This window comes from Pleurodeles waltl, chromosome 8 (assembly GCF_031143425.1).
Source record: "Pleurodeles waltl isolate 20211129_DDA chromosome 8, aPleWal1.hap1.20221129, whole genome shotgun sequence".
In the NCBI taxonomy this organism is placed as follows: Eukaryota; Metazoa; Chordata; class Amphibia; order Caudata; family Salamandridae; genus Pleurodeles; species Pleurodeles waltl.
The window spans coordinates 604360427-604385499 of NC_090447.1; the positions used below are offsets into that span (position 1 = coordinate 604360427).

The window sequence follows — 25073 nt, forward strand, 5'->3', positions numbered from 1 at the left end:
AGATATTGCCTACAACCACACAAAAGATTCCAAAAGTTATCAAAGTCCACTTAGGTTTGAGTTTGTCTAAAGTGCACGTACTTTATTAGCAAAGAATGTTTAAAAATGTAAACTGTTTACACTGACTGCGGAGTTATCTCCTAGTACACAGGCTACTCTATTGTGAGGATAAAGATCTTTTTGACTGGGAGTGTGACCTGGGTATTTAGCCATGTGGTTATGCAGGGGGAGCAGGGGGCTGTCCTGGTGGGCAGGTGACAGTGTATATTATTCTGCATGTGTTGACAATGAAGATAAACTTTTGCACATTTTGAACATCCCCCTCATCATCTTCATGACCAAGGCATGGTGTCTTGCACTTTCTTCCCCATAAAGTCATAACTGATCTTGGTGTATTTTCATTGTGTCTTGGCAACACTTAATAACATCATCCAACACACTGGTCTGCCTGTAAAACATTTTAGTGAGGTCTTGGAATGAGTCTGAAAAGTCAGACAGAGTAGATCCTATTCTACAAAAATACTGCCTCACATCACTCTGTTGTAAAACAAAAGCATCCTCCCAGTGGTCCACGTGAGCCCATGACAACCCCCCGTGCACCCCCACTCCATGCAATGCTTTCTCGCATTACCAGTTGGCTGATTAGCAAAGAGATTGATGGCACCTGAGGAGGAGATTCATGCATGGAGGATACCTGTACCTCACCAGTGGTGTTCTCTCCTTCAGATGAATGAGAGTAGATTAGAGATGCACCTTCTTGGAAGGAGTGTGTAGGAGAATCTACACATTGACTTGGGGTATGTGTGCTGTGTGGAGGTGATGGCTGCATAGGCCCCACCGGCTGTTTGGGTAAATGCTGGGGCTTGGCAATCCTCTTAAGTGAAGTAGGAGTAACACTTCTCGGCCTTTTGGCTAAGATCAAGTGTAGTATTTGTTCTTACCAGAGTGAAACCACTGTCCAGTGGGAGTAATTTTGATACTTACTGGATCTACAACTTCGACTTGGAAGTGAAATAAATTTGCATTGTATATGCAAATTTATGCAAATTAACCGGACAAGGCCCACTCGTCTCTAAGGAGAGAGAGGAAGGACACCAGCGTGCTGGTGTCAGTTTGCCCATTAGGGGCGCAAAATAGAACCCCCAAGGACTGCGTGGTCAGCTCTTAGAGCTTGGTAACTTTTGCACCCCCTACTCACTCTATCTTTCCTGGGTTTGGGTGGACTAATGCTGGAGGCTTAAAAAAAACCCTCCTAACATCCTTCACAGGCCTGCCAGCACTCAGATCTCTGGAGAGGGGATCCATGCTTAGGTGATAACACCTATAACCTTCACCTTAGCTCTTGAGAGTGACTATGCAGTGTTTCTTGCACTACAGGCAGTTTGCTGTCTGTTTGGTTGGTAAAGGACAGGTGATACCCAGAGACACACCGGAACCAGTGGTGACCCAGAAAGACCGGTAGCTGAAGGTGGAACCTATAGCATCCATCCCTGAAGAGATGAATACTGGTGCCCCAGGGCCAATAGAAAACGGCATCCCCCCCAGTGGATGCCCTGAAACCCAACCCCACAGGGGCGGGCAGCAAGGTGGCAAGTAAGGCGGACACCCCAATAGCAAGCACCAGCGCTGGGAAGGCTGGTAAGCAGAAGGCCCCAGGGCCAAAGCAGGGGAACCCTGAAAGCCCCACAGCTGCCAAACCAGGTGGTGTAGGGAAAGGTTAGGAGAGGACCAGGCAAGGGACAGCCCCCAAACCCTTTAATGGGTACAACCTCACCCGTAGGCACGCCCAAGTCATGTGGTGGGAGGTAAAAGATAAGGCAGGACCCAAGCTAGATAGGGACCTCTTCTTAGATAAGGCCATTAAGCCAGCAGGGATCCAAGGGGAGGAGGTGCTGAGCTGCCAAGCATCAGCATCTTGGTGGATTTTCCTCTTGAGTTTCATTACTCACACCTTATACATGAAGTATTGGGAGTTCTTCCAAGGGAAGAAAGGGGAGAAGCCACTTAACTCCTTTAATATATATATCAACAGGATGGGAGCCAGCATCTACGGAGAAGAGGATCACGGTGGAGATGACGAACCCCCACATCCCAGACCACGACATTGCACCGCTACTCCAGAGATACGGCACCATTGCAATAGGACCCACCAAGGTCAGAGACAAAAGAGGCATATGGAACATGACTTGGCAGGCCATCATCAACCTCCACAAGGACCCAGCAGGATGAGACAGACTGAGGCACACCCCGACAAGCTTCTACTCGGGAGCTGACGAGGGAAGGATCCGTTACCCAGGCCAACCTTTTTCCTGCAGGTAAAGCCGTGGGACACAAAGGAATGGACTGCCCCAAGATGTACTGCAGAATCTGCAGACAAACCGGACACGAGGCGAGCAGATACACAGGGAAAAAGGTGTGCCACCTCTGTGGAGGAGAAGGCCACACCTACTACCAGAGCCCAAAGTCTGACAGCGGCAGCTGCAGGAACCCTAGCCCAGAAGACCACCAGACCAAAGCTGGACCCTACTGCCAATGCAAAGGTGAACGACCTCCTGAAGTTGTCTAGGGAAGAATCCCAGAAGATACCTGAGCCAACCAGGAGAAGCAACCCGAAGGTACCGGCCCCGCAGGACCACAAATCCCCAGGACCCAACCTAGAGGAGGAAAACCGCAAACCCATAGTTGAGCCAATCACAGTGACAGATCCGGCACCAACACTGGAGACTGCCGTCTCAGTGGAACCCACCCACCCCGAATGAACCCCCGAGAAGGGAGCGCCAACCGACGCACCACCACCGGAGGCCCAAGGGGAGCCGGAACAAACACCAGAAACTGGGGCCGAGGAGGGAAAGGAGTCTATGGCTGCCGCCAGGACCCCAACCCCAACCCAAGCCCCTGCAAAAGCTAAGAAGAAAAACTAACACCCTAAGAAGAAGGTGGACTGCAGCAGCGGGGACGAAGAGGAGATAGAGAAGGCCTGGAAACAGGTAAAGTCCCAGAGGCTGCGAGAAAAGTGCAGGAAAGAGAAAGAGGGAAGGGAGGAAAGGAGACGGGCCCGGACCAAAGGGAAACAGTCACTGCCACAAGAAGAACCACAGTTGGAACCCCTGCAAGACGAAGAGATGGAGAGGGATGAGGTAGTAAACCAAACCCCCCAAAAATTGGTAAGAAAGAGGCAACAGCAAAGGGAGGAAGACTTCCACACCACAAAGAAGAAGCACATCACTTCCCAAACCGAGGACCAAAACGATGGCTACACCACCATCAAAACCGACGAGGAGAACATAAAGGACACAGGAGGCACCCCGGGAGAACCAAACCAGTCCATACAAACGGTACTCCAGGAGCTACACCAACAGCTAGCCCTGATAGACACCACCGGGGCCCCAAGAGAACAGACCCAGTGGACGAAAGTCCCAGAGGCAGGAGCAAAAATAGTAATTTCGGACAACAGTGAGGAAGAGGGCAAGGGAAAGGAGGACCAACAGGAGTCCCAGCACCCCCAGTAGAACAGCTTAGGGCCCCAACCCAGTAGAGGTTCTCCCTTACCCAGACACTGACAGCTAGCGCTGAGACAATGTCCATATCATTGTTCACCCTAAACGTCAGGAGCGGGAAGGACCAGGTTAGGCGAGTTGGCACGTTGTCCTTCCTGGCCGCCCAGAACCATGATGTCTGCTTTCTGCAGAAATGCAGGATTCCGTACGCCACGTCGTACAGCCAGCTTGAACGGCAGTGGACGCACGGACCATCGTTTTGGTCTGGAGGAAACGACTGCAAACCATCTAGAGTCGCCATTCTGATCAAGGGGAGGCATTTCACCACCGACAGGGTCACCGAGCAGGGCGCTAGTTGTGGATGGCTCATGGTCAGGTGAGCCCGTTAGGCTCATCAATGTCTACTCCCCCCAGAGAAGAATTAGCGGCTCGAGATGTTCAGGGTGCTCAGGATGCAGCTTGTGATCTCCAGGACCATCCTGATGGGCGGTGATTTCAACTGTACAATAGAGTTAAATGGACGCACTGGGTCAGACTCTGCAGGGATGGACACGGGAAGTATGGGGCCGAACGCCAGGAATTATGCGTTCACGGATCCACTTACTCTTCTCCTCCCCAACGGTAAAGCCTGGGCAGAGCTCCATGGTCGCTGCCCACTTCCCGGACCACAGAGCAGTCAGTTTTGAGGGGGAAACTTACAGGGAAGTTCCCCACTGGCCCCAGATCGTGGAAACTGAACTGGTGGAAAACAAGGAGTTAGTGGCAAACCTCAGAGTCGCGTATGTAGAGTGGAGGGACATGAGGGACCTCTTTCACTCCACCGGCGAGTGGTGGGAATGGGTGAAGGACAGGTTCCGGAGCTCCTTCCAGGATGCAAGCAGAGCTGCTGCACGGGAAAAGAAGAGGGATTTCAGGCAGCTGCAAAGCAAACTGCAGTACCTGTTTGAACTCAAGCTCAGGGGATGGGACGTGGATGACAAACTGGATGAAACCCAAAAAGGGCTTGCAGAGCACTTCAGGGAGGAATCCAGGAAAATCATCTTCCGGACCAGAACCGAGAACCTCGAGAGGGACGAGAAATGCAACTTGTTCTTCAACAAACTTCACTCGGCCCACACCCCGCTGGTAGAGCTTCGGGATTCGGAAGGCAACCGCCAGAGTGGGAAAGAGCACGTCATGAGGGTCATCACCGACTGTTATGGCGAGCTATACTCACTGAAGTCGTCAGAGAGATCCCAGGCGGACAGTTTCCTAAAGGGCATCTCAAAGACACTGAGTCCGGAAGAGAGAGAGGGCCTGAATGCGCCCTTCACCCTGGAAGAGCTGTACTTGGCTGCCGCAACCTCCAAGAGAGGCAAGACTCCCGGAAGTGATGGAACTTTATGTCGAACTGTGGACCTCTACGGGGAAGTGGTGGGCAAGGGCAGTATGCCGCAATCCCTGCGTGAAGGCATGATAACCCTTTTGTACAAACAGAAAGGAGAGAAGGAGGTCCTCAAACAACTGGAGGACCATCTCTCTCCTCATACGCCTAGCGAAGGCAATGGCCAACCGCCTAAAGAAAGTAATAGAGAAGATAGTCCACCCTGACCAGACCTGTGGGATACCGGGTCGACAGATCGCGGAAAGCCTGGCCCTGGTCTGAGACACGATCAAGTACGTCAAGAGCTGAAAGGTTCTGACGGACTTGGTCAGTCTGGACCAGGAAAAGGCCTTTGACCACGTCTTCCATGAGTTCATGGACCGGACACTCAGAGCGCTGGGACTGGGCGACTTCTTCTGTGACGTGGTGACCGCAATGTATAGAGACACCTCTAGCACAACATTGGTCAATGGATGGAAAACCGACCCCTTTCCCGTCCTGTCAGGTGTTAGGCAGGGCTGTTCACTCTCACCCCCTCTGTTCATTTGTGTTATAGAGCTCCTCGCCGAACACATCAGACAGAACAGGGACATCAGAGGAGTGACAGTGCCAGGAAGCAAAGGGAAGGGCGAAGGAAAGTGCTGCCCTCTACATGGTCGACGTCTCAGTATTCTGCGCGGACGGGCGCTCCAAAAAAAACTAGAGAGAATTGTATCGAGTTTGGGAAGGAGTCAGGAGCAAAGATAAACAGTGCCAAGTCAGAAACCCTTCTCCTCGGCCACTGGACCCCCACCAGAGACCCAGTGCCATTTCCCATCAAGCAGGACTTCCTGAAGATCCTTGGAGTCTGGGTCGGCAGAGAAGACGCGGCGGAGAAATCATGGGAAGAAAGACTGGTGAAGACGAACGAGAAGCGGGGACCCTGGAGCCTCCGGAAGCTGACAATCAAAGGGAAGTCTTTGGTCCTGCGGAACGAGACCCTGCCAGTGCTCCAGTACGTCGCACAAGTGTGGCCAGTGCAGCCTCGAACAGCCAAGGCCATCACGAGAATGATCTTCTATTTCACCTGGAACTCCAAGATGGATAGAGTGAAGAGGGAGGAGATGTTCAAAACCCACGACAAGGGAGGCCAAGGAGTGCCGGACATCGCCACCATCCTGAGAGGAACCTTCGTATGCCACTGCGTGAGGAACACCCTGAGGTCAGAAGACGAAAGTCGTTTTGGCTTCCTGATGGCACGTTTTTTCCTGTTGTCAACGTGGAGGTGACTTGGATGGGCAGAGTGGGAGAGCGCCGTCCCCCACAACTGGGAAACCCCATGGTTTTACAAAGAAGTGGAGAAGTTCATTAATGAGCACTGTCTGGTGGCTACCGCCCCGACGCAGTGGACTCCAAAGATCGTCCAATGACAGATCCGTGCGAGGGACGTCAGCGAGCCAATCGGTGCCCTCCCCTCTGCCACAGCAGACCACGGCTGGGGAAACCTAGCCTGACCAACCAACACAAGGACATTGCGTGGATGGCCATCCAGGGAGGCCTGCCAGTGAGAGCCTTCATGCACGCAATGGGGCTCAACTGATACAAGTCCTGCCCAAGAGGACGCACCGCAGATGAGATGACCTACCATCTCTTCTGGGAATGCGCCTACGTCCAGGACCTTCTGAAGGCCCTAAGCATGGAGCTTGGGGCCTGGATACCAACAACATGCATCACTGCAGACTTGGTAATATATGGTTTGTTCCCCGGTTCCCATGCACTCGGAGACCTCCAGGGCTGTTGGAGGCTCCAGTGCTGCTTTAAAGATGTTCTTCTATTTTCCAGAAACTGCCTGGTAGTAGGAAAGAAAGAGATATCGACCCTGGGCTGCCGGAAGAAGATGATCCACAGCCTCCTGCGTGACTACGCAGCACAGGACAGATCGGACGACGACAGTGACAACGTTACCCACATTGTCTTTACACCTTTAGCCCATGTGTCTCAAGTGAACATATGGATTTGCTGATTACATTTCCCTCCCATTTAGATGTGGGCTAGTTGCGTCAATGATTTCTGGACATTTCAGCTTTATTTGCTCACAGAAGTTTTATTGCTGAGTGTGTGGACGCCCAAGGGTTGTTAACCGTAAATGTCAATAACGCACATCTCTGGGCTGCAGAAAAGCACTCTACCCCTCAGTTTCAAGGTGATCATATACCGTAGCTCCTCAGCGGGACGGGAAGCTACATGTTGGATAACATTCTCAAGTCAGGATACCGGAGCTAAGTGCAGGAGCTTTCAATTCTACTTTAGCACTGGATTCTTCTTGTGCGTGCATGCGTGATACAAACGGGACAAATGAATGGAAGATGAAATAGTGGATGCTGTGAGTACAGGTATCAGACTTGTTTATACTGTGCATGTCCTTAAATGTCCTTTTTAATTGCTATTGGAATACCCCAGGGAAATTAAACCGAAAAATGGAGGATTCTGCATGGACACGATTTCTGTGAGTTTTAACATCTGCACATTTATTGGACCCAAAGTCTGGCGCATAAATCCAAGACTAATATGTTTTACCTGAAGAGGAGCGGCTTGTCAGTCAAGCCTTGCGGTTACAGCTGCGCACAAATACCTCATGTCACTGTCTGCGTGGCACAGTGACATGCCACTTAAAAGATACGTAGCTTCAGAATATTTCCATATGTAACATTTTCCCTTGACGGCATGAATTACATGTATACCCTTGGTATTTATCTGTCCGCACACCCGTGCTCATTTTCAAATGTCTACTGTTTCACCGACGCAATCAGTGCTTTAAAAAAAATGATGGATCTGCTGTGGTAAGATGTCAAAATATATCAGGGAAGGCTGGAGTATTAAATATTAACGTATCATGTACAATCAAATTGTCTGCGTCTGAAGACATATTAACATCACCAAAGGTTCGAGATTACACACTAGCTGGAATGATGTAGCAAAACAAACACTTTATATCCCTTACCCATTAATCTTAACCTCTGTCATCAATCTTTACCATACTCACCCACCCAATGTGACACTCACTCTCTTGAACTTTGATCCTCTAATTTATACGTACTCACACAGTTACACGGATGCACAATCATAGCTATTGTTTAATACACGAATGACCTATGCTCTTACGTATATCGTTGCATATTCACTCACGCTGGCAGTCAGTAATACTGTCACCAGAACACTCGTGCTCGATCACAGTCAGACTCTCACTCTTTCTCTCAGGCCGCACACAAGCACTTACATATTGACTCACCCGCCAATTCAATAGTAAAATAATTGTACTATTGAGAGGGAAGTTCATAAATAGAGTTTTTGATTGTACTAACTGTATTTTGGTGTGGCTAAAAAAAAGCATTATATGATGGCCATCATCCCAGATTGTTTTATCAAATCTTTATGAACAACTATTCCTAGGTGGTTTCCCGTACATGTGCAAGCATCAAAGCCATTAGGGAAAATAAAAACATTGGCAAAACCACTAAGTCAAGGCCCTGGTGTGGAAGCCAAGACCTATTTGGCTTTGAAAATACTTGCTAAAGTTGCAGTTATAAAGCAGCATTGTGACATTTTAGCAGCAGGCTTACTTAAAAACACACATTAGTGAATGTTTTTTAAATGTAAAATTGGTGCAGCAAGCATATGTCAGCCACGTTTAGGTGATGCCATTTTTGTTGGCATATGCTTGTGCTAAAAATAAATACATAAATAACCATTGTAGCAGCTTGCTAAGGCCAGACATGTTCGGTTTTCCATTGTTTGAATAGTTGTGGTACAACACTTTAAGGGAGTGTAACGCTTTTTGCTCTCAAACACACCCCTTTTAACCGTCCCTGTGCTAATCTACTGCTTTCGACATAATTATTTTTTGTTCACTTTTTTTATTAGTATTTTATGCATAAACAAACAATAAGGGCGTGCGTTCAGCACATCGTACATGTACCAAAAGATACTGCTTCCGGCCAGGCTACATCAGAAAGAACGGGCTTCACTTCATAAATCTCGATTTTCAAGGGGTCTCGGAGGTGGGGGAAATACAAGGCTGACCGGGAAGGGGTTTCTTCGAGACAGTCCAGTCTCTCCCACGGGTAAGTGAATAGTGTTCAAAGTTAATTCTTGTGACGACTGGATAGTCAATATCCTCTATCCCGAGACCATAAACCTCCCTCCAGCGGCCCCAGTCTTTCTATATTTTCTTGGAGCACCCTCTGGAGGTATACATTACCCTTTCATCTCCCATGCAAGCATCCATACCAGCAAAACACTGCTCCATAGTGGGTGTCTCCTGAAACCCTCCACACCTGTGGTATCTCTCTATTTGCCACCACCAGGCCTAATGAACAGAACAGTAACTTCTATAGGTCTATATCTCCCAGTATCCCCAGGAGTACAAAGTAAGGGTGAAGTGGGATCTCCTCCTCCTGGTTTTTTACCCAGTTCTATGGCAGGACCAGGGGCTTCGGATTATGCTTCTCTTTCTTTACTGATAAGGTTAACAGCAGCCAACTAAAAAATTATAAAGTAAAAACTACTTTTCCCATGAGCCACCGTAGTCCATGGTCCTGCCCAATCAGGGGTCTGCTCCCCTCAGTGCTTAATTTGTAATTTAAGAGGTGCTGGTGCTCAAAGCCCTTCTCTTAAACAGGAGGCTGCTGTAATTAAATCTGCCAGCACTGAATACTGAGGCAGTGTAATACTGAAGCCATCTCGGGCCTCTTCAATCCATTTACGCCAACCCCTGCAGCTCATCCTGCAACTTTCTACTTTCGCCCTTTATGACCCTTTTTAGTTTTTCCTTCTTCCGTCTTTCACATATATGTCTTTTGCTCGCAGCAAATGCTTGAGGCATAAGAATAAGCCCCGGGCCTCACAAATAAGTGCTGATGCTCAGCACCAGAATCAACAAGCACAAATTAAGCACTGGCTCCCCTTATATATGTCCTGTAACCATAGCTCTTCCTCTTTCTTTGCTGCTTGCAGCCAGAGATAAGTGCATATATTCCCTCTTAATTTGTGTATATGTTTTCTATTGCTGTTTAATTGTGCAATCAGGTTATTTGCCCTGGGGGTTCCCCCTGTGGTTCCCCCGTCGTCTTGCCAGCCGTTGAGCAGGGATTTATCGCAGCGAGCGATCTGCATTTTCTGAGGACACTGCCCTCTTTCTATTTCCACATCACGCATGCGCACAAGGACAACCGGGTTGAGATTTTATGCCCAATCGGATTCAAATATAGCGCACAACTGAATACAGTGCTTTCATCCCCAATGGAATGCCCAACAGGGCCGCAAAAACGTGAAAGGGCTTCGCCCTTAGTAATTAATGCAGGTTGCTCCCTTCACACTCTAGTGTTGCTGGCAGAGACAATTCTTGTCTCATTTACTCATCTGCTCGCCTGAGCTATATTGTATCTTCTGGGGCTTATTTCCCCCAAACTCCTCCAATTCCTTGTGCTTTATTCACTGTCATGGCATACTACGCCAATGAGGAAGAGTATGTTCAAGATTTTGCGGAGGTGCCCTATGCATACCAGATGGAGGAGAGATTGGTGGAGACCCTGGAACATCATGTTCAGGACTCCATGAACAAGGTTCTTAAGCCATTCACTCAACCGCTTATGAAGCTTAGACAACGTGAACTAACGGGAAGTTCCCCTTCTGATACCTCGGCCTGAGATGGCCATGTCCCAGAGTTGGGCTTTGCCCAGAAAGCCTCAGCTGGAGCTACGTCATTGGCGGAAGTTCTTGTGCGCATGGTAACCTCAGTTCTTAAGGACCACAAGTACAGGGGCTTTGCTGCTCTAAGCTCTTCCGGAACCTTCTTGTTTTTCTACCTCCCGGTCGATGAGGGCTCTTCCCTTGTCCTCCTCTCAATCTTCCGACTCTGATCAAGCGCAAGTTGAGCCAAAACCTTAATCTAAGTGTAAGCGCAAAACCCATAACTTACATGTGGAGATCCTAGGCCCACGAAACCTGCTTTTCAAGCCAGAAAATGCCATCCGTTCAAGCTCCGTAAACTTGTTCCCATGTACGGAGGTCACACACTATATGCCGGACAGACTGAGTAAAGGATTTAAACGCGATGTATGCAACTCTCTGCGCTCAGAATGCCTCTCTCCTTGGCAAGGTGGTGGAAATGCCAGAGTTAGACCCGAATATGGCAACCTTCACTAAGAGTTTTGCGAAGGATCTTAAGAAGGGTCTAGACAGGTCGTGGAGAGGCTGCCAGAATAAACTTTTAGACATTTCTGGCCCCATCAAAAAATCCTTTAGCTTGCTGTTCAGGCGAAGGAGACAAACTCAGCTAGATCCTGAATTTTGTCTGGAGTGAGCCCAGAGAGCCATATGCCCTTTGGGCAATGCCAATCGTGCCATGTCCACAGAGCGTCAGAAATCGTTTTTAATGTGCACTGACCCAAAGCTGGCAGAGTTGGCCTCTACAGAGGCTTGCACTCTAGTGAATGGTCAGTTATTCAGCGACAAGTTTGTAAATGACCTAGGAAAGTATGTCGCCACCTTTTCCGCGCTGGATAAGGCCCAAACACCCATGAGAAAGATGTTCAGTGGGGGCCTTTTTGGCAGGGCCGGAAGTTTTTGGGGTGAAGCATTAGGCTGTGGTTTTCGCCAGGCTTCATGAGGATTCTCCCAAAGAGGTCAGGTAAGTTGCTATGTCAATTTGAACTTCTTCCCTTCCTGCAGCAGAGGAGATTGTAATCGCGCCTATGGAGGTGGAAACTGAGGAGGTTCCAGCATCTTGGATACCGGTTACCAAGGTAAGAGTGATCCCTTTTTCAGAGCTTATCTTAGGGCAAAGGATATGGTTGCATTTGCATGGCTGTGAGCGAATTATGTAAGATCCATGGGTCCTGCAGACTGTACTGGGGCACAAACTAGAATTTTTTTCCACCCCAGATCAAGAAAATCTTACTCCCCCACTTCTTTTTTCCCAAGCAATGGGATAGCAATTTCATTGACGACAAAATTGGCTCTCTTCTTCTAAAACAAGCGATAATCAAATCTGTTCCACACCTCCTAGGGATCGTAAGTACAATTTGCTTGGTGCAGAAGAAAGGTGGTGGCTCCCGCCTGGTCCTGAACCTCAAAGCCTTCAACTCTTGGATTGTGTACAGCAATTTAAAAATGGAGGGCATTCTTCTTCTATGGGATCTACTATTAGAGGGCGACTGGCTGGTGAGTCTTGACTTCAAAGATGCACACTTAACAGTTCCCATTGTTCCCCTCATCAACATTTTCATCAGTTTTGTTGGTGAAACCAATGGTACGAGTTAGCGGTCCTTCCCTTTGGCCTCTCCTCGGCCCCTGGGTGTTTCACCAAGCTGCTTCAGCCAGTAGTTCAATATCTCAAAGAGCGAGAAATTTGCTTCATTATTTACCTTGATGACATTCTGATTATGGGGCAAAGTGAGGATATGGTCCACCTGCATCTCTCTTGGGCTGTTCCCCTCGTGCAAGAACTCGTGTTTGTCATCAACTCAGACAAATCGATCTCGGTCCATAGAATTCTTAGGCTTTCAGGTGTACTCCGTCATGGCCCAATTGCGGTTGCCTCTGGTGAAACAGCTTTCCATCAAGAAGATGTTGAGGAGAGCCCTTACCTCTCCGACTATATCCTTGAGGGCCCTGGTGTGCCTGATGGGCATGTTAGCTTCTCCAATCCAAGCCATTTTTCCTGGGCCCCTTCATTATCCGGCCCTTCAATTTCTGACGATTTTACATCTCCAGAAAGCAATGACTCACTCAGAACGGATACCCTGGTGGATGTAGCACATGGATGTTCAGTGGAAATGGGGGACAGATGGTCACCGAGGAACCAGGTCTTCATGTCAACTGTTTAGAGTTACTAGCGTGAGCATTTGCGATTCATTCACTTTCTCCACACAAAGTGAGCTGCTGTATACTTCTCGGCATGGACAATGTTTCAGCAGTCCGTTACACCAATTGTCTTGGGGGGGGCGAGGTCACAGGTTCTGGTGGAGATTGGCGAGATATTTTGGCATTATTGTATCCAACAGCAGATTTTGGTGACTGGGGGAGTACTTTCCGGGGTGCTCAAATGTGGTAGCGGACTTGAATTCTATTTTGTCTGAATACTCAGCTCTCTCTCTTCTACAGTTGGAAACCGGACCCTCTAGCAGCAGGCAGTCTTGGACGATGGGGCTGCTCTATGCGTTTCTTCCCTTCTACATAATTCAGCGAGTACTCTCTCAGTTGGGGAGACATTTGGCCTAGATGGTCTTGGTGACCCCGCAGTGGAAGGCCCAGTCGTGGTTTCGGGTAGCAATGTCCTTGGCTTGCGCTCCTCCAGCACGCATTCAGTCCTTCCCAGCTCTTCACTCGGATCCATCAGGCCTTTTTCATCCATTGATCTCGGCAGGTCAAATGTCCCTCATGGTGTGGAGGCTTTCCGGGGACGTTGGCAAATGCTGGGAGTTTCAGGGAACACAATGTTTTTCTTATCACAATCTTGGGCTCCCTCCACTCATAAATGATATGAGGCAGCCTGGAAGAGATGGGTATGTTGGTGTGGTGAACTGAGTATTGATTCCTTGGGGACAGGGATTCATATGATTGTCAATTTCCTTTTGGATTTGGCCTTCCAAGGTCTGACGTATAGACCCTTTACCAATTTTTGGTTGGCTGTCACTGCAGTGTACCCACATTTAGATGGCAAGCTCGTGTGAGAACATCCCTTGGTCTGTAAACTTCTCAGGGGCATTAGGATGGTACATCCCCCTCAATCGAAGTACACCACATTATGGGACGTTGATGTAGTTTTGTGTTTTTTGAGGGCATAGCCAGGTAATGAGGATCTCTATCACAAGAAACTGTCGGCAAAGTTGACTCTTCTGCTATGTCTGATTTCCTGCAGGCACGTATCTGACATGCGTGCCTTGCTTCTAGCAGGGTTAATATTTACTCCATCTGGGGACTCATTTTCTCTTTCTAGACGTACAAAATTGCATTCCGTTGAATTTCCTAGCTTTTCCCCATGATCAGAAGTTAAGTGTGGTTAAATGTTTATATCCTTATGAAGATTGTACTCAAGAGTTTTGTAGAGATGTTTCTGGTCAATTGCTTATTTCCCTGCATAGCCTTTTTGGCCCGATATCAATGGCTACTCTGGCCCGGTGGGTTAGGTGGTTGTTGGGGGAAGCGGAAATTGACATTTCCGTGTTTGGAGCCCATTCAGTGCGTGGGGTCATGGCCTCTATGGCTTTTGGCACAGGTTCTCAAATGGAGGACAACATGGCCATGGCAGGTTGGTCTTAGGATTCTACATTTAAAATGTTTTACCATAAACCAGTTGTTGATGTGGCATCCACGGTTGTGGCTCAGCTTTGAACTAGCATAATCCAAAGCCTCCGGTGCTGCCATAGAATATAAAACTTTCTAGCTGACGGTTAAGAAACAGAGGCAAGGAGTATGCCACCCGCATAACAGACTGTTTACATATAATTGGCAAATATGATGGATTTGTTGTCATTGTGTGATTCTCTATGCCTCCCCAGTGTGGTCGAAGGTATAAGATTAGTTGTTATTCGCCTGTTTTGTTTTTTCCAGGATCGGATAATAAATTGGTGTGAATGACGAGGTGTTATCGGGAGGACAGACTTTGTTGCACAACAGCGTTTCAGTAATCGTTCCCACCTGGAAGTCTCCGTTCTGATGGTCTTCTTGTGTCCCACGGTTCTCCATGAGGCTCATGTTATCATTATGTTGTCGCTTGAGTTCCGAAGAAAGAGGAAGGACTATAGTTACGGGGACATATATAGGAGGAGCAGACCTCTAATTGGGCAGGACCATGGACAACGGTGGCTCATGGGAAGAGTAGTTTTGACTTTATAATGTATTAATTGGCTGTCTGTTAACCTTACCAGTAGATAAAGAGAATCATAATCATCGCCTCCGAGTCCTTAATAGAATTGAAAATTCTTGGGGCGCCAATTAGAAAATGGTGTATTCCCTCAGTAATAAGGACCAGTACTTCTGTATCTCTGAACACTCCCATATGGTATGGTAAAATGATCTGACATGGACTTTATGGTGCAGTCATGTGGAAAGCAGGATCCCTCCCATTTTCTGCAGCCTGTACTGTGCTATATACACTCTATGCAGGACCTTCACTTGTATAAATCGGAAGCACGCCCTGATGGCTGCTTCCTAGAGATACATTAGCCCCACCTCCCAGTTTATGTCTTTCAGTTCTTCCATTTCTCGTTTCCCTAGGCTCCAGAGGCCCCTAAGACTATCAGGGCTATTATTAATGAGCACATAGAGGAAATCACCCCCTTCCCTAGTGGGTCCTCCAAAGGGTGGATCTCCAGTGAAGACAAATCTAGCAGGGAGATCCAGCCTGTCTCTGCATGTCAGAGGCATGTCTGAACTGGGTATGTTTATAGTGTTGTGTGTGCAAGAGACCATATGTTGCCTGTAGACAGGCAAAGGATTTGAAAGCTCCCTCCATCATCACATCCATCGGGTTGACTATGTCACTCAATTCCTATGTGGCAAAACCTTGTAATTTTCTGACATCACAGAGTTTTCCCAAACCACAGCGATATAGTCTTGGTGGACTTATCTTCCCATCCCACATGAGTTTTTGCTCTATCCTAGGCAGTCAAAACCACCAGTGTCAGCATCAAAAGGTGTGTACGGCCCTTTCCATCATACACAAAGTGTTTCCAAGAGGGTTCCTTTGGAGCATCTATGAAGGTGCACTACCATGTCTTCCATTAGGGGGTACAGCCAACCATTAATTACCTGGATCTGTGGGGCCCAGTAGCACGCCGAAATTGTGGGGGAGCAATTCCTCTGTTATACACCGATCAGCAGACACTCTGCCATGCTATATGCGGGTTCCTGCATCCCATAGGAGTCATTGTACTTCCCTGCCAGGTGAGCAAAGTACAATTCAGGTATTGGGAATGGCGTGTTCTGCATAACATACAGGAATTTTGGGAGAGCGATAATTATGAAAATAGCTGTTCTACCGAGAATAATCAGGAGAGCTTTCTACAATTGAGCACATCCTGTTGGAGATTTGTTAATTGAGGCTCCAGATTTTTCTCCTGAAAATGCTCCAGTTCCTGCATAAGATATATGCCCAAATATATAAAAGACCTCAGTGGTCACTCTTAAGGAGGTAGGTATTGTGATTTCCCTTTTCCATTGCTTTGTCTTAAACAGTACTGATTTTCTCCAATTCACCCTGCAGCCAGTGTAGACTCCAAACGCCTTTACCCTTTCACAAACGATCGAGGGATAGCTCTGGCTCTGTGACATACAAGAGGACATCATTCACACACAGTGAGATCCTATCATGGCCTGATAATACTCCCAACTCCAGAGCTATCCCCTCTACCTGGGTAATTTTCTCCCTGTTGAGATTTATTATTTATTATTTCTCTCATCCATCTGGCCTCCTCCTCCCTGTGACTCTGCCATGCCAACTGGTGCCCAGCTTTACCTCCAAAATCATAGAGCTTCTGTTGCACTGAAAGGTAATGGTGGCGAGCAGCATCCTCCGCTGCTTCTCAAAACTCTGTTTTAGCTGCTGTCAGGAGTCAGCAAGTCCCCTCATCCAGGAGTCATGCCTACTGTCGGTCCAGGAGCAGCACCTGTCACTCCAGTTCCCTGTCCTTTTTTTGTGTGCTCTTAATTTCCCACAGGACCGATTTATCAGGTTCCCATATCACCATGGGGAGAATCTAATGAGTCTTTATTTTCCTCAAAATACACTACAGTGTTAGCTCAAAGTCATGTCACCAAAGCCAGGTCCTGCAGCTCCCAGGCGTTAAGGCGTCAATGGCATGGTTATAGTTTCTTGTCATAAGTATAACTATAACTGCTGAATTTCTGTAGTTTTGTGTAGGTTAAATCTGAACATAACTTTATGGTCCCTGTAACCTTTCTTTTGTAGTGAAAATACATATCCACAGCTGCACATTGCTGCAGAGCTTCTTGACTTCTTAGCTGTTGCTCCTCACCCGCCACTTTCCGCAGAATCGTTTTCTACTTCTTTTTTTATTTTTGCAAGGCAAGCAGCTTCACACTACTTCAGTGCTGCTTGCTTCTGTGGCCCGATTCTCAGGGCATCCTTGCATTGTATTGTATTCTAGCATTTACACAGTGATTACTACTTCTACACAGGATACTGAAACACTTGCCTACATGCGTAGCATGCTACAACACAAATGGTGTGTGGCTGTAAGGATGTTGTTTCTGTTTTGATCCTAGTTGGGAAGTGTTTCTATGTCATGTGTGATGACTACCAAGGTGCTGTTATCGTGTTATGATACACAGCCTGCAGCAATGTGCTGGATGATGATGTTTAAGAAATCGACTGACAGTTTTATGATTTTCAGCATGCTTTTACTTTTGAACTGCTCTGAAGGCCCTTTTACAGTATTTCATATAATATAGGGGGTTATTACAACTTTGGAGGAGGTGTTAATTCGTCCCAAAAGTGACGGTAAAGTGACGGATATACCACCAGCCGTATTACGAGTTCCATAGGATATAATGAACTTGTAATACGGCTGGTGGTATATCCGTCACTTTACTGTCACTTTTGGGACGGATTAACACCTCCTCCAAAGTTGTAATAACCCCCATAGTCTGCTTAGCTGATTACTGCACTGGGTTGTCCAAGCAGAGATTTTGTGTTCAGTTGTGATCCTGAGCTGGTTTGGTTGAAGGGAGAGAGAAGTGGAGAGATCTGTAGGGATGAGCTTTTTTATTATCATCCCATATCTGAGAGTCTATGTGAGAGTTAAAGAAGCAGTCAGATTGTATAAAAATTTGGGACCTGCAGTGTATGAATTATATTAAAGTCCTCAAAAACTATCCAGTAGTGTGTGATGGATCTTTTTGGTTGATTTGATGCCCGTTTATTTGATGATGGACAACCCTCATAGCAGATAGCAGATATGTATTATGTGAATAAATAGGTATAAGTTAAAATGTGTTGCTGAGTGCTGTGTATTACGATTTTAGTTTTATTGTGGGCCACAACAGTTATATGTGTAAGTACATAACTATATAATATCATGATGACCCATAGGTCAATCCTTTTTTGCTTATCTCCATATTCAAAGCAGTTGCTGGTTGAGTTCTTTGCAATTCATGAGTTGTAAGCTGAGGGCTGAGCTTGAGGTTGTGACTGTTTTGTGGGTTGTGTTGCCTAGCTGTAGGTGGTGCATTTATCTACGAAACAACCAAGTTTTCAACTGTCTTCGGATGTTATATGCTCCTGGGTGCTTCTAATGATGGGTGGTAGTGAGTTCCAGAGCAAGGCAGATTGTACTGAGAAAGCATTGCCTTAAATGGATTTCTTTTGGTAAGGTGGTACATTGATAAGTGGTGCAACTCTGGAGTGCAGTGTTCCGTCTGATTTGTATTGCTTGGATTTAACTTGTAGGTATAGTAGTCCTTTCCCTTGGGAGGTTCTATGGACAATGCAGAGTGCCTTAAACATTGACCTTCCAGCTATATGTAGCCAATAGGATCAATCGTTCTCTTGGGCGAAGGTGCAGAAGAAGCCTGGCGCCACAATTTTGGATAAGTTGTACTTTGCGTATAATGAACGCAGGTGCACCAAGGTATAGGCTGTTAGCATAGTAAAGCTTGAAGAATACAAGCATGAGGATGGCTTTCAGTCTGTTGGTATGCAAGGTATGGGAAGATGCAATGTTGTGCTTTGATTTTGTAGAAGGTGTCAGGCTCTCACCTGGATCTTTTTGCGGGAGTGAGATGGACCACGATGTAGGTTCCCAACTTCCCCGTAGGCCAAGATGACACAACACAGTCAAGGTCAAAACTGACCACCCGGAAAAGAGGACAGAAGGAATCTGGTATTGTCACTGAGTTGCTACTATTCTCATCTGGCTGTCCTCACACCCTTCTCTTCCTGGAAATCAACAATATGAAAATCAGTACTTGAATGCTATAAAGGGACCAGTAACCTATGTTGTGTAGAATTATTCTCTCAAGTACCTTAGGTCTCCTCCTCTGTGTGCCTAGTGTAGTCAGTCACTCAAGGCGTATATTTGCTAAATCTATAACAAAACAAGACCTTTGTGACTCTAGTATTCTTAAAGACCTTGCACACAAATTCTGTGTTGTTATTAGTAACCCACCTCTGCTACTTCTTGGGTGCGCTGAAATAAAGCTCTTGAAAACTTGCAGACTTCCACTGTAACTTAAATATATCCAAATGTATGCCATATATAACTAAATGTAACAACCTATATCAATTAATGCACCCAAGAATTGCTTATAACACAAATTGCGTATTTGAACATTCCGATATCAATGTAAATAACAAAACATACACTAGAACTTAATTACAAAAATAAATGTCTGCAACTGTTATAAATCAAGAAATAAATGCATGTGTCTCAACATCAGCATTTTTGTCTTTGAGGTTCAAAGTCAAATCAACTTTTCTTAAAATGAGATTAATAGGAAATAATCAGATACATATTTTCTTTGTACCAAATGAAAAACAGTTGCTGGCTTAATGTGTGGTTTCTAATTGTGTCTTTGCAGGTTGTCAAGAAATTTTGCCACGAAGAACTCGATGCTGCACAGAAGAACGAAGTGAACCGATGCCAACTACAGACAAACATGATGGAAGAAATCCAGGGATCCAGAGAATGCTGAGAACAAGGAAGTCAGGTGAGTAATTCACAACGAGTGGCTTCTTGTGGTGCAGCACGCAGCCTTGAAGGTGACCCTCTCCAACATTTAAAGGAACCGCATGTTCGCTGTCCAGTGTTCTGGCAGTCCTGACAGAAGGCATTCTTTGTGACATTGTTAGCATGAGGTATCAAGGATAAGTTTGAAACCAGGTTACTAACTTCTTTTGATGTTGTTGGAAGGGCTTCAAGTGCCTTAGACCATATGTCGGTAGGCTGGTAGTTTTGCCATTGTCCGCATGCCATAATCTTTGCCTTTCCATTTTTGAGCTTTAGATAGTTCTTCATCAACCATGTTTTATTGCTCAAGGGCAGTCATCAAGTTATTAATTGTAGAGGTCTCGGGGGTATCCATTTTTAAAATGAATTAGGTATCATATGCATAGTTGTAAAAGGTGAGGTTGTAAGATTTAATTAGATTTGGTAAAGGGATTAGGTAGATGTTAAATATTACAGGGGATATGATGGACCGTTGAGCATCACCAGAGTGTTCTGTGTGAGGAGGTGATCTGAAAGGGGGTAGGTAGACTACACTTTGTCTGTCTGTGAGGAAAGAAGCAATCCATTTTCAAGCATTTTCATGGATTCCTCTATTGTGAAGTATTTGCAGTAGGGTGTGGTGGTGGACAGTGTCAAATGTAGACACTAAATCCAGAGGTAATAAGGCAGCTATTCCTTTTTGGTCTACTGTGAGTTTTAGATCATTCAATATGAATATAATGGCTGGCTTTCTGCCTCTGCCTGGTCTGAAACAGGACTATTGATCTGTCAGTAAGACATAATGGTGGTCATTACAACATTGGCGGTAAAAGCCCTTACCGCCGTGCAGAACACCGCCAACATACCGCCGCTGCTGTGGAATTCTGCCACAGCTATTATGACCCACATCTCGAAATCCGACAAAATTCAGACACCCACACAAGTCCGCCACACCAAAGGTCAGTGATAAACTGGCGATAGCAAAACCTCCACCGTCACGCCAACAGAAATACGCCCACACTATCACGACACACGAATCCACGCGGCGGTCTTTCAACCGCGGTATTCCATTGGCGGTACACACCGCCGTGCTCAAAATACACACACTCTTACAAAACACTACCACATTGGACAATTCCAAACACACACACCTGAGACACATACACACACCACTCCCACACACCCATTACAATATAAAACACACACCCACATCACCCACAAACCCCTACGAAAAAAATCGAGAAAGAAGGCCAGAGAGAGACACCACCATCCACAAACTAGCATCCACAGGCACTCAACACCATCACCCACACAACTTCCACGTACAAAACACCACACACCACTACATATCATTACACTTATCACCACACACACCACCCCACACATCACCTACACCACCCCATGGCACGGCAAAGACACCCCAGGTTTTCGGAGGAGGAGCTCCGGGTCATGGTGGAGGAAATCGTCCGGGTAGAGCCACAGCTATTTGGAGCACAGATGCAGGACATCTCAATTGCAAGGAAGATGGAGCTATGGAGAAGAATAGTCGACAGGGTCAACGCAGTGGGACAACACCCAAGAAATCGTGAAGACATCAGGAAGAGGTGGAACGACCTACGGGGGAAGGTGTGTTCCGTCGTCTCAAGACACCACTTGGCGGTTCAGCGGACTGGCGGCGGAACCCCACCTTCTCCCCCACAACTAACAACATGGGAGGAGCAGATCTTGGCGATTCTGCATCCTGAGGGCCTCGCAGGAGTCGGTGGAGGAATGGACTCTGGTAAGTCAAAGCTTTACTAATATATCCCCCACCCTTCCTGCATGCCATCACAAACTCCTACCCGTACCCTCACCCTCAGCACTCCACCAACTCACATATAACCCACTATCATAAACCACCCATCCCAATACCAAGCCCTGCATGCAACCCCAACGCATGGACACCCATCACTAAAGCATGCCCAATGCACATACCCATACAACACCCTAAACCATCATCACACAAGTCCCCAGATAGGAATGCAAGCACTGGGGTACACCGGTCACCCACCCATTGCCCACCATGACACACACAGATGCAATAATGAAGCTTTAACACCCCTGCAGGACCACTACCCAATGTCACCAGACAGGAGGGTCCAGACATCTCCACCCCACCCACAGAAGAGGCCCACAGTGATGACAGCAGCTCTGTCCAACTGGATCCAGATGACCAGCCCGGACCATCGTGGGACTCGGGACAGTCGGTTCCCCTCGCACAGGCACAGGCCACCACAGACCTTCCACCCTCTGGTAACACCAGCAGAGCACCCACCCAGCGGGCCCATACCTCCGTCCCCAGGACACGTCAATCAGCTGTGTGTCCACCACTACAGGGAACCCAGGATAACCCACCACCCCAACAACAACAGGGACCTGGGGGCAGTGGCAGTGGGCACACAGTCCAGGGGACGGAGGCCCAGGAACACAGGGGAACTGGGATGGCTGCTGTGCGACAGGGGGTGGACAGGCCAAGGGAACCCACTCTCCACGAGGCCCTCTCCTCCATCATAGGAGCATACCACCACTCCCTGGAAACGATGGCAACGGTCCTGGCCAAGTTTCAGGAGACCCAGCGCATGCAGGAGGAACAGTATCTGGGGTTCAGGGAGGAACTCAGAACCATCAGCTCCGCCCTGGGCACCATCGTAGGGGTGCTGAAGGAAATACTAAACACCAGGAGGGACACTGTGGCACTCCAAGGGGCCCCTGACACCAGCATGGACGATGAACTGCCCACCACCTCCGCCGGCGCTAGTGGACAGGAGGCACCGACACAGGACCACCACACCGGCACCCCACCCCCTGCAGAAGGAGAACCACCCCGTAAGCAGTCCCTGAGATCCAGGAACAAGATAGAGCACGATGCTAAGACCCCCGCCAAGAAATGAGACCACCCTGATTGTCAACCCACTGTCCCACTTTGTCACCCTGTCCATATTGGAACTGCCCCAGCTCCACTTCCTATGCCCATATGGGCAATGCACCTATGAGACAACTAGACTGGACTCTGCCATGGACACTCCTCCGCCATCACCCCTCACTATTTAACTTCCCCCTCCAATATTTTGCATTTAAATAAACACACCTAAAGCACCAAGATCCGGAGTCTGTCTGTGATTTTGAAATAGTGTATTTGCAATTACAGCGACAAAATTTCCAGGAAATAGTAATGTCAACATACCTATGTCACACAGCTCTAGTCCATGAGGAATCTAAGCAGATGAGACACGTTGGGACCCACACCTGTGAAACCGTAAGGGAAAGTGACAACTCAGTGACCATACACTGGGTGAAATCGACAGACAGGATAGAGGTAGAAGTGTAAAAGTACTTGTAGTAGGCAGGAATGAATTCTCACCTGTGTTTCACTGCAAATATTGCTGGATGACTGAGTCCCTGTTGTCAATGTCTTCTACCTCTGCTTCCTCCTCATCACTGTCCACAGGCTCCACAGCTGCCACAACACCGCCATTTGGACCATCCTCCTGCAGAAAAGGCACCTGTCGTCGCAAAGCCAAATTATGAAGCATACAGCATGCCACGATGATCTGACACACCTTCTTTGGTGAGTAGATTTGGGATCCACCTGTCATATGGAGGCACCTAAACCTGGCCTTCAGGAGGCCGAAGGTGCGTTCGATCATCCTCCTAGTCTGCTTGTGTGCCTCATTGTAGCGCTCCTCTGCCCTGGTCCTGGGATTCCTCACTGGGGTCAGTAGCCATGACAGGTTGGGGTAACCAGAGTCCCCTAATAGCCACACCCGGTTCCTCTGTAGTTGACCCAGCACATAAGGGATGCTGCTATTCCGCAGGATGTAGGCGTCATGCATTGAGCCAGGGAACATGGCATTCACATGGGAGATGTACTGGTCTGCCAAATATACCATCTGTACATTCATGGAATGATAACTCTTCCGGTTCCTGTACACCTGTTCACTCCTGTGGGGGGGGGGGGGGGGACCAAAGCCACATGGGTCCCATCAATGGCACCTATTATGTTTGGGATATGTCCTAGGGCATAGAAGTCACCTTTCACCGTAGGAAAGTCTTCCACCTGAGGGAAAACTATGTAGCTCCGCATGTGTTTCAGCAGGGCAGACAACACTCTGGACAACACGTTGGAAAATATTGGCTGGGACATCCCTGATGCTATGGCCACAGTTGTTTGAAAAGACCCACTTTCAAGGAAATGGAGCATTGATAGCACCTGCACTTGAGGGGGGATTCCTGTGGGATGGCGGATAGCTGACATCAGGTCTAGCTCCAACTGGCTACACAGTTCCTGGATTGTGGCACGGTCATACCTGTAGGTGATGATCAAATGTCTTTCCTCCATTGTCGACAGGTCCACCAGCGGTCGGTACACCGGAGGATTCCGCCATCTCCTCACATGTCCCAGCGGACGGTGCCTATGAAGGACAACAGCGACCACAGAGTCAAACAACTCAGAGGTGTGTACCCACAGTATGCACAAAACACCAATCATACATAAAATGTGGCCTGTATGTGTGTTGAGACTAGGCCTAGGTAGGTGTGACACAGTTGGTAATTAGGCCAGGTGGGCCCCTGAAATTGGGGCTTGCTGACCTCTAAAGCGGGACAATGGGATGTGAGGTAACTGCGCTGGCGTTGTACACCGTTGCGGTAGGCGGTCGAAGACCGCGGCGCAATGCTGCATTGGTTAACATTGGACCCTATGGGTCCCAGGAGCCAATGACGATGTACGTCGGCGGTGATGGTACGCACCGCCGCGGACGTGACCGCCATTTTCTAACTGTTTAATCACTTGATACCTGATCTTCAACAGGAGAGGACCTACACTGCAAGTGCTGCTGTGACCTCGGTCTGGAAGAGACAATGACTCGTGCGTCTGGGGAAAGGGCCCCTGCCTTCACTGCAGAGGAGTTGGAGAAGCTTGTCGACGGGGTCCTCCCCCAGTACACGCTACTCTACGGTCCTCCAGACCAACAATTAAGTACACAGGGAGCATGTTGTATGGGCTATGCCTGTGTGGAGAGGGCTGGTTGTAAGAAGGAAGGGGGCAGAGTGCTGCGTGCATGAAAGACGGTGAATGCATGTGCCACATGGCAAGGGTAGGGATGGGGGCCACTCACTTTGACAGTGCAGTTGGTAATGACTTCTCTTCTTCCCCTGTACATTTCATGTAGGTCAGCGCCCACCAGAAGAAGGATATTTGGCGTGCCATCGCCAAGGACGTCCGGACCCTGGGGGTCCACCACAGACGGAGCACCCACTGCTGGAAGAGATGGGAGGACATTCGCTGCTGGAGCAAGAAGACGGCGGAGGCTCAGCTGGGGATGGCCTCCCAACGTGGGAGGGGTGCCCGTCGAACCATGACCCTCCTGATGTTCTGGATCCTGGCGGTGGCCTACCCTGAGTTGGATGGGCGCTTGAGGGCAGCACAGCAGACACAAGGGTGAGAGTACACTATCATTCAGCTGA

At 48.0% G+C, this 25073-nt stretch overlaps 1 long non-coding RNA gene and 1 pseudogene across 1 annotated transcript in view; one reads left to right on the forward strand and one right to left on the reverse strand.

The window, feature by feature from the left end:
- Nucleotides 1–25073, reverse strand: part of LOC138250159 (uncharacterized) — a 92343-nt gene that overhangs the window by 54388 nt on the left and 12882 nt on the right. The gene's annotated exons all lie outside the window — the stretch shown is intronic.
- On the forward strand, nucleotides 893–1049 carry LOC138252443 (U2 spliceosomal RNA; annotated as a pseudogene).